General features: G+C 49.9%; 1 long non-coding RNA gene across 2 annotated transcripts; it reads left to right on the plus strand.

The window, feature by feature from the left end:
- The first annotated feature begins 1,892 nt into the window (after positions 1-1,892).
- LOC311626617 lies at positions 1,893-6,888 on the plus strand. Of its 2 annotated transcripts, none has more exons than XR_014795734.1 (3): positions 1,893-1,942; positions 4,458-4,742; positions 6,228-6,888. It is a non-coding gene; the product is annotated as an uncharacterized lncRNA (long non-coding RNA). The 2 variants fall into 2 exon arrangements; XR_014795735.1 differs by lacking the exon at positions 1,893-1,942 and adding an exon at positions 2,028-2,199.
- The last annotated feature ends 3,510 nt before the right edge of the window (positions 6,889-10,398 follow it).

Consider the following 10,398-nt stretch of genomic DNA (forward strand, 5'->3'; position numbering starts at 1 on the left):
TCATGTTCCTGGAATATTAGCAACGTCGGCTGATTACTTCATTACGAGCTTGTCTCCGCTGGCTTCCTTGTGTTGTGAAGTTTGTGAAGTTTAAACAAATCAACATTTTGGGTAGTTCCTTTTCTCTGTTTTGCTTCTCAGACCAGCTCAACTCCTGCTGGAATCCAGGCACTCCCTTAACCATTCCTGGCTTATTTTGGCAAGAAGGTGGCTGTGTGTGGAGGTGAAGACGGAATGTTTTCAGCTTGAGGAGAAGCTGTGCCTTAACCCCTGATGGTCAGGAGTCTGGGCACCAGAAGAGGCAGCGGGAGGCTGGGAGCAGCGGCAAACGGAGAGAGAGCAGAGAGGGCCTTCACCGGAACCTCGGCCCACCAGCTCCTGGCCCACGTCTAGCACTAATATAGGGCCTTGTGCACGTCCAGCCCGTTCCCTCAGCAGCTCTCTGTGTGCCGGACGCTGTGCTCAGCGATGTAACGTGACAGGGAGGGCGGCAGGCCTGTGGGGCCCTTGGCTTTATGGCGCTCACTGCTCATGAGAGCTCTAAGAACTTGCTCGCTCCTATGCCTGCTGGTCATGCTGGCTGTTGGGGGGTTCCTCCACATGGCCTCTCTGCTTAGACTGGTTTGGGCCTCCCAGTGCCTGATGGGAACTGGGTGCCAAGGGTGAGCATATGAGAAATAACCGGAGGAAGCCCTGTCGCCCTTTAGGAAACCCTGGAAGTCACACAGCATCACTCATTGCTATTCATTGAGACAAGAAGTTCCAGGATTGAAGGGAAAGGAAAAGAGACTCTGCTTCTTGATGGGAAGGAGACTCTGAAGAGCATAATGGGCAGAAATGGTCTGTGGAACCAGTCTGCCGCACAAAGCTAACTGGAGCTGCGGGGAGATGAGAAGGCAGCCCACCTGCGTGTTCTGGGCTTGCTACAGAGCCAGGTAGCAAGCACTGAGCACCAGAAAGAAGGGGAGACCAGCCTCCGCCTTCCAGGAGGCCACACTCTGACCAAGAGACACACAAAGATGGGGCCAAGTAAGGTCACAAAATGACATCCTAAGGGAGGAGCGGGCTGTGGCTGAGAGGAGCTGGTGGTGGACTCTACAGCCAGTCAGAGGCAGGAGGAGAGGAAGGGGGGGCCAGGACGGCAAGGGCTGTCCTCCCACGGGGATTGATTGTGGGTTGTTTTTAGGGCTCCTGGGCTGGCCCCTCCACTCACTCGGCTGCGTTCTATTCCTTGAGATAAGTTCTAGGTCCAAAGGGAAAGGAAAATAGACTCTACTTCATTCATTCATTCATCCTTGTTGAGTTCCCACCATGTACCATGCTCTTTAGAGATAAAAAGGTGAATGAGATACAGTCTTTGCCTCGTCCTCGCTGGGTGGTACTCTCATAGGTCCTTGTGTCAGCTTAGAGTAAGGCCTAGGAAGGAGGAGTCATGTGCAGGACAGCCTGGGAAAGGAGAGCATTTCAGAGGGGATCATGGGAGACTGGTGCAGCCCTCCAGGGGACGAGAGGGGAGGGAGGGGAGGGGAGGGGAGAGGAGAAGAGGGGAAGGGAGGGGAGTGGAGAGGAGGGGAAGGGAGGGGAGGGGAGGGGAGGGTGGGGAGGGGAGGGAAAGGGGTAAAACCAGCAGGGCTTAGAGGTCCAGTGGATGTTTGCTAGGCTTTCTCCCCCTCAGGGCGAGCCACTCAAGGACTTTTCTCAAGACACATTGTGGGTTTCTTAACCAAACTGTAAAAGAGAACATCATCTCAAAGCCAACAGTGAGCCTAAGAAATATCATTAGTCCTCACCAGTCACATAACAACAAAATACATTATTTCAAGACAGCTTAGAAAGGAATTATTAAAGACACCTAATTAAAATACAATGAAATTACTAGAAGATTCTGAACATGGGCTACCCTAGAGGACATTTGAACCCGAATCTTCCCCAGTGGGTATAGGTAATTGCTCTTCTTTGACCTCCTTTGTTATTATTTTATTAATGTTTCAACTTGTCTCTTAAAATGTTTGCTGTCAGAGGTTTGTGCCTGGGTTGCTTGGTGAGCCTCATTTTGCCAGAAGTGAGCTGGAGAGAGGCGAGGTCCTACTGCCTGGAATAATTTGAAGGAGAGATGGTTTGGAGAGCCGCTGTCAGACCTCCAGGTGGAGGGCCTGGGCAAAATGGGAGCAGGCACCTAGTTCAAGAAGGCCTGAGCTGGTGAGTGGCTGAGGGTAGCCCAAAGGCGCCCCCCCCCCATTAGCATACAAATAAAAAGTTTTCATACAGATAAGCAAAATGTGCTAGAAAATAAAATGGAAGATAAAGATTATGATAGCAAAGAAAAAGTATAACCCATCAAGGCCTTCATATAAAAAGAAATGTCAAAAACATGAAAAGCCATAAAACACCAAAACATGTGAAAATAGACTTGAACAAATGGAAAGATACCTGCTTTTTGTTAGAAAGATTCAACATCACCAAGGAATTAGTTCTTTCTAGATTAATGTGTAAATTATTGCAATCCAAATGAAAATACCATGTATTTTTTTTTGGGGGGGGGGGGAGAGAGACAAGACTAGGTAAGTTAATAATTATAAAGTTCATTTGGATAAAGAAAGCACAAGAATAGCCAGGAAAAATGATGAAAAAGAAATGCAGTCAGTGGTGGGGCAAATAAAGCAGCCCTATCCCACATGAAAACACAAAGCCTCTATAATGAAAACAATTTGGACTTGAATGAATGAAGGAAAAGATAGACAATGGAATGGAATACAAAATTCAGAACAAGACCTAACCATGTCTGGAAATTTTAATTTCGATAAAGGGGGCATCATGAATGAGTGGATGAAAGGTGTGCTTTTTACTAAGTTGTTCGGAGATAAATAGAAATCCAAAGTAGGCAAAGGTATCATTTCTCATCTTCATACTGGCAAAACTCTAAGCTTGGCAACAGAGAGGCTGCAGGGCAATGCCCTCTAACATCGCTGGTGGCAATGCAGACAGCCCCGAAAGAGGGAAATGTGGAATTCCCAGCAAATCACACAGGCATCCACTCCCTGACCTACTCATCTCTCTCACAGGTGCCTCTCTCAGACACAGGCAGAAAGGCTCCTGCAGAGGATGGTAATAAGGCCTTATTTGGAATGTCAAACACCAGGAACAACACTAGTCTTTTTAAAAAATATGTTTTTATTGATTTCATAGGGGAAGGGAGAGGGAGAAAGAGATAGAAACATCAATGATGAGAACCATTATTTTGGCTGCCTCTTGCACACCCCTTACTAGGCATTGGGCGCACAAGCCAGGCTTGTGCCTTTGACTGGAATCAAACCTGGGACCCTTTCCTCGGTCCCAGTGACATGCTATCCACTGAGCCAAATCAGCTAGGGCCACACAAGTAGCTTTATGTGAGGACAGATGGAATGAACTATAGTATACTGTGCAATGGAGTGTTGTGTAGCTAGGAGAAGGAATGAGGAATATTTTTAAGCTATTGTACATATTGTTTAGTGTTTAGCAAGGAGGCACAGTGTGTTTGGTACACTCCTCTTTATCATAAAATGAGTGATACACAAATGCATGCATACCTGCATGTATGTAAGATTTATTTTTACATAGTTAAATCATGAAATGTTTTAAAATTCTCTCTGGGGGGAATAGGGAGTAAGATGGAGGGGACAGGGAAAGAAGCTTGTAATATTATGATTTACAAATTTATATATACTAGAGGCCTGGTGCATAAAATTCATGCACAGTGGGTGAGAGTGGGGGTGAGTGGGGCTTCAGCCCAGCCTGTACCCTCTCCAATCCAGGACTCCTCAGGGAGAGGTCTAGACCAGCAGTCAGACATCCCTCTCACAATCCTGGACCACTGGCTCCTAGTTGCTCACCTGCCTGCCTGCCTGGTTGCCCCTAACTGCCCGCTTATCCCCCTTCCCCCCCTGCTGCTGGCCTGGTTGCCCCATGCAGCCTGCTTGTTCAGTTGTTTGGTTGTCCCTTGGGCCAGCCCTGGGTGGCTGGGCAGCTGCCATCCAAGGCTTGTCTGGGCCTCGGGCCGGCCCTGGGTGGCTGGGGCGCTGAGGGGACTGAGGGACTACAGAGGCAGGTGCGCGGGGCGGGCCTGGCTGTGTTGTGTGCCTGCTGCCCCAGTGGGGCTGAGGGAACTGAGCGCCTCCATCTTGTGGCTGTGGGCATTGCCATTTTTGAGGGCATGGCAGTCAATTAGCATATTCCCTCCTTATTGGCTATGGGCACTGCCATCTTTGCGATGGCATGAAAGTCAATTAGCATATTCCCTCTTTATTAGATAGGACTAGAGGCCCAATGCATTAATTCGTGCAAGAGTAGGCCTTTCTTCCCCTGGCTGCAAGCATCAGCTTCCCTCTGGTACCAGGGACCTGGGCTTCCCTTGTAGCCCTGGCTTTATCCAGAAGGACATCCAATCTAATTAGCAGATTATGTTTTTATTATTATAGACTAGAAGCCTAACACAGGAAGATTTGTGCAAGAATGGGCCTTCCTTCCCCTGGTTGCTGGCACCATCTTTGATCTGGCTGGAGCAGCCTTTCTGCCTTCCCATGCTGCCCAGAGGCCTGGAGCTGCTGGGTGCAGTGTGGAATGCCTGAGTCATTGCCTTGGCGACAACACAAGAGTCCTGTCCCACCCCCGGCTGCTCAGCACCTGGATATGCAAATTAACCCACCATCTTTGGTGGGTTAATTTTCATACTCACTCCTGATTGGCTGGTAGGCATCATAAAGGTACGTTCAATTTGCATCTTAGTCTTTTATTATTGCAGATATGGTCATTCAGAGGACCAACATATATTTCTCATTCATATTTGGTGTTTGGTCTTTGTGCACAATTCCTGCCTCACAGCTGCTAAAACACTTGGAATTTCCTAAGAGTGAAAAAGGTATCTCTTATGTTAATGAGGTTGTTGGAAAGCCCCTAAGGACGTGCTGGCTGTGATGGAGACTAGGGTGTGGTTAGAGGCTTGGAACTTCCAGTCCCCCACTCACCTCTGGGGATGGAGGTTGGTCAGTTGCCAGCTCTGGCCAGGGATTTAATCAATCATGGCTGTGTAATGAATCCTCCATAAAAACCCAAAGGATGGGGTCAGGAGAGCTCCCAGGTTGAGGAGCACAGGGAGGTTGGGAGAGGGCATGGAAGGGAGGTGGCACATACCTTTCCCTATATACCTCTTTCCTCAGCTGCTCCTGAGTGACATCCTTTCATAATAAACTGATAATCTAGGAAGTAAACTGTTTCTCTGAGTTCTGAGTTGTTCCAGCAAATTAATTGAACTCCCAAAGAGGGGGTCATGGGAATGTCAGATTTATAGCCAGTTGGTTAGATGTACAGGTAACAATCTGGACTTGTAATTGGCATCCTGAGTTCTAATCTGTAACAAGTTGGTCAGAAGCACAGGTAACAAACTGGCTGGCCCTGGTGTCGGAGGTAGAGAGGGCAGTCTGTAGAACTGACCCCTTAATCTGATGCTCTCTCCAGCGAGGTAGTGGGAGATTTGGGTTGAGTTCTCAGACACCCTGCTGGAGTCAGAATTGTTGGTTGGTGTGCAAGAAAACCCCTTCCCCACATTGAAATTGGGTACTCAGAACACCAAAAAGATTAGGCTCCTTTTAATATACCTTGGGTTTGTAGACTTGACCATTAAAATAGTTTGCATTATTATAGAACAAATATTCCTTTTTAAAAAGGATACCCACCAAATGAAAGTAAATGAAACAAATAAACATAATTATGTGTCCAGTTTTTAGATACAAGAGACAAAATATTCAATATGACTTTAAATATATATTTTATTGATTTTTCACAGAGAGGAAGAGAGAGGGATAGAGAGTTAGAAACATCGATGAGAGAGTCAATATGACTTTAAAACAATAATTTGCACAACTGTGGAGGGATCTGCCTTTAGGTAAAAAAGAACTGGGGGGAAAACACATTTAAAAATAATAATTATATTTTCTGTGGAGTGCTGGTATTCTGAGATACTGTATGTATGGTATGAAATAATGTGAGTGACTAATTATGTAGGTATCATCGACAGCTGGGATATTTAGCATGAGAGGAAGGAGATATAGATATACTATGGATAAGGTTGAGTAAACTCTATGGTTCTGAATTTGAGTTGGAAATATCATTATGAACTCACAAATTCATATGAAAAATTTTTATTTTATACTAATATAAATGATTTCTTTCTTTTTAGTTGTGTTTTCCAGCCCACTGACAAGTCTTAAAAGCAATGACAAACCCAGCAGCAATGAGCAGCCCCAGGCGTAGAACTGGATTTCTCTGGCTTCCCACGCTCAGGAAGCAGAGCTCCTTGAAGAAATGGCTGCTTCCAGCTCTTGGGAAGAAAATGTCCAACGCCAGCGTGAAACACATTGTCGCACCACAAAGCAAGGCAGCTGTCAGTGCCACTCCAAGTTGTGTCAAAGGGCTCAGGACTCAATAAAGAGACTCCCCTGGACAAATATGTTTGTTTCATATTTACAAGTCTCAATAAGAATAACCAAGACAGATACACTTAAATCAGCGCCTGTGAAAAGATGCTTGAGAGAACCCGCCTCGCTGGTTTCCTTGAACCTATACAGTCCACTCAGCACTCTCTAGCGGAGATCTTCAAACGTGGCTAGTCCAGTGGGGGAACTGAATTTTAAATGTTATTTAACTTTAAATTTAAAATCCGATCCTCAGCCTGGCCGTGTGGTTTGGTTGGCTAAGTGCCATCCTGTGCACCAAAAGTTCTCCCGCTCCGTTCCCCATCGGGGCACATGCCCAGGTTTCAGGCTTGATCCCCAGGTGGGATGCATACAAGAGGCAGCCGATCAATGTTTCTCTCTCACATCGATGTTTTTCTCTCTCTTCCTCTCCCTTCCATTCTCTCTAAAAATCAATAAAAACATATATTTTTTTAAAAAAACATCTGATAATTAGGTTATTGAAAACCTTTTTGGTGTGTTTGGAACAACTCAGTGAGGTGATGGATGGTAACTGGACTTTTGTGGCGTTATTTCACAACAGGTGCCAGTATCAAATCACCACGTTGTGCGCCTTGAACTAATACCATTGTGAGTCCGTTATATCTCAGTAAAACAGGTGAAAGAACATTGAGAAGTGTTCTAACGCACAGGACCCACAGCCTCCTTCATCAGCGGGGCTGTGGGGGGAAGAGGGTGCACGAGGGGGATCCGCGGGGCGGGGCCCCTGGCCTCCTGGTCCCAGAGCTGCCAGCAAGCTCCGCCTGCCCCTCTGGCCCTGCCTGGAGTTCTCCACACAGCGCTTCACCGAGAGGTCAGCGCTGGCTCCCTGGCGCTCAGACTGCCCCTGGGCGTGGCTGAGGAGCAAGCGGAAGCAGGGGAGGGAGGCCTCACTGCGCAGGCAGAGCCCCAAAGAGGCCTTGTGGTGGTGTGCTCCTTAGCTGGGCACCGAGTGAGAGCGGGGCCGGGAGTGAGTCTCTGGGGCACTTTGGGGACGTCCAAGACGCTGCTGCTGCTCCCCCTCAGCGCCGGGCTGGCGGCCCCCCCGCCCGCACTTTGATCCGCTGCAGACAGGCCCTGGGGTGCTCCCTGTCTCTTCCTGTCCCTGGGTCTGAGCCAAGTGGAATGTGGGAGGCTTGTGAGTGTGGGCTCCCCACCCTGCCAGAGCTGCTCACTCATGCTGGGGTGGCCGTGTGGGAGCTTGAGCCCTTTCCTCAAAGAGAAATCCCCCAGAAGAGCAGAGCCATACTTGGCAAGTTCCCTGCTGAGCCTCGGTTTCCCCATCTGCCAAAGAAAGATAGCCAGCAGCACTGGCTCCGAGAGTGGCTGTGATAATGAAATCAGAAACTCCCTAAAGAGCACTTAACATGCCCGTGCCTGCCAGGCTTTAAGTAAGTGCTCAATAAATCTTAACCGTTCCATTATTACTTACAGTCAATAGCAACATCATGACGTCATCTGAGCAGCTCACTTCTCTCCCTGGGCCTGTTTCCACAGGGAAGGGAAAGCTGGGCCGGACAATCTCTGGAGTGCTGTCTGCCCCTGAGATCCTGGGCTGCCTCAGTTTCCCCTTCCTGACCCGGATCTGGTGGGCACGGGTCACGCACAGGCTGATGCTGAGATGAAGCAGCACCCAGGGGCCTGAGGCCTGCCCACGCCTCTGCCTGAGGGGCCTCATGGAACGAGGGGGCTGGCAGCACCGTGGACCCTCCCAGGCCCGCCTGCCTTCTGCACAGGCCCCCTGCGGGCATGGCCCCGGGCAGCTGAGGAAGGACAGTCTGGGGAGTGACCGTGGCCGTGCTAACAGCCCAGCGAGGCTGCGGTGGGAGTGGTCAGCCTTCACCACAGTACCCCACCCCCTTCTCTGCCACCTGGTCCCGCACCAAAAGGTGCCCTGGGGCTGCAGTGCCGCTCAGAGAAAGGAGAGCACCAGGCCGGTCGCAGTAGATGGTGAGTATGTATCAGGCTTGGACAGGCTCGGATGGCCAGGAAGGCTTTGTGGGGTGGCAGGAGTTAGGGTGACATGTGGGTGCCCTGCCCTTTTGTGCACTCCCCCTGGGCCTGACTTCCAACTGCCAGCACCTGTCTGGGGTGTGTCTGGACCCCGGGCCACTCTGCCTGCACAGGCCGGAAGCCCCAGGAATTCTGTCTTTGGGGCCTCCACCAGGGGAAATGGGAGCTGGCACATCAGTGGCCCAGCCCCACACCTCGTGGGCTCCCCCAGTCTCCCAGAATTCCACACGGGCCTCCTATTGCCTACAGTGGGAACCTGCTGGGGAATATGCTCATCACTGGCTTCCTTCCCTTCCCAGTCTCACTTCTGCACCCCTGTTATGGGCTGAATTGTGTCCCCAAAACTGGAACCCCCAGTTCCTCAGAATGTGACCTTATTGGGAGATAGGGTGTAATTAGTTAGGATGAAGTCACTCCCATCTGACTGTGTTTTTACTAAGAGGGGCCTGCGGACATGGACACGCGGACACGGGAGAACACTAGGTGAAGACAGGAAGAAATCAGAGTGCTACTGCTCCGGGCCATGATGTCCCAGCCAGTCAGTGAGCTACCGGGAGCCAGGCCCGCAGGGAGCCACGCCTGCCGATGCCTTGATTTCGGATTTTCGGCTCCAGGACTGAGACAGTCGGTTTCTGCTGTTGAAGCAGCCAGTCTCCGGTGCTGTGCGGGCAGGCTGTGCTCACCGAGGAACACCCATCCTGCTGTTTTCTAGACTTGCCAAATAAAGCATCGGCACTTCTGATTTTGTACGGGAGTCAGAGATGGGGACAGGGCGAGAAGGAGGCCCCACAGGGCAGGAGGATGCCCACCGCAGTTACGTTAAAATGACCCCAAGGCCGAAACCGGTTTGTCTCAATGGATAGAGCCTCGGCTTGGGGACTGAAAGGTCCCGGGTTCGGTTCCGGTCAAGGGCATGTACCTTGGTTGCGGGCATATCCCCAGTAGGGGGTGTGCAAGAGGTGGCTGATCGATGACTCTCTCATCGATGTTTCTAACTATCTTTCTCCCTTCCTCTCTGTACAAAATCAATAAAATATATTTAAAATGACCCCAAGAACTTGAGGGGCAGGGACAGAGCCAAAGCCCCAGCCTCGCCTCTGAATCAGGGTGAATTTGTGCGTTGTCAGGTAGAGGACACCCAGGTGGTACCACTCAGGCATTGAAGCAATTGCCCACTCAAAGCCCTCTTTCCGCCCCTTGTTCCTGGCTGGTGGCCCCCAGGCCCACCCTGGGCATGCGCAGGGCCTGGTGGTTTGCAGTGCTCAGCGCTGGAGCTTCTGCTGCTTCCTGCAAAGAAACGGCCTCCCGCTGCTGAGGCTGAGTGGCCCACATCCAGCCCCAGCCAGGGCCCCCTGAGATTCCATTGTTTAATGAGACAGAGACCACCAGCAAAAGTGGAGAAAAAGCTTATTGCCGAGTCATGGAAAATTAACAACTTGGTGTTTGTTAAAGAATTAATGTTAGCCATAACAGGTTTAGCTCAGTGGTTAGTGTGTCGGTCTGCGGACTCAAGGGTCCCAGGTTTGATTCCGGTCAAGGGCATGTACCTTGGTTGTGGGCACATCCCCCGTAGGGGGTGTGCAAGAGGCAGCTGATTGATGATTCTCTCTCATCGATGTTTCTAACTCTCTATTCCTCTCCCTTCCTCTCTGTAAAAAATCAATAAAATATATATTTCAAAAACACACAAAGAAAAAAAAAAACCTTAATGTTAATTTGGGGGAGCTAAATGTTCATCAATAAGGTAATAATTAAGGCCACGAGTTCAGCAGTCTGAGTGCCTAAGATCCTAGCTCAGACTGCTCCGCAGCTCCTGAGTGAGGGCCCTTCTCTGCGCTCAGTCACAGGGCTCCGCTGACGGGCATCTGTGCCCCGCCTGCCAGTGGGTAGTGAGACT

This window comes from Pipistrellus hanaki (genome assembly GCF_964339955.1).
Source record: "Pipistrellus hanaki genome assembly, chromosome: 8".
NCBI classification, from domain to species: Eukaryota; Metazoa; Chordata; class Mammalia; order Chiroptera; family Vespertilionidae; genus Pipistrellus; species Pipistrellus hanaki.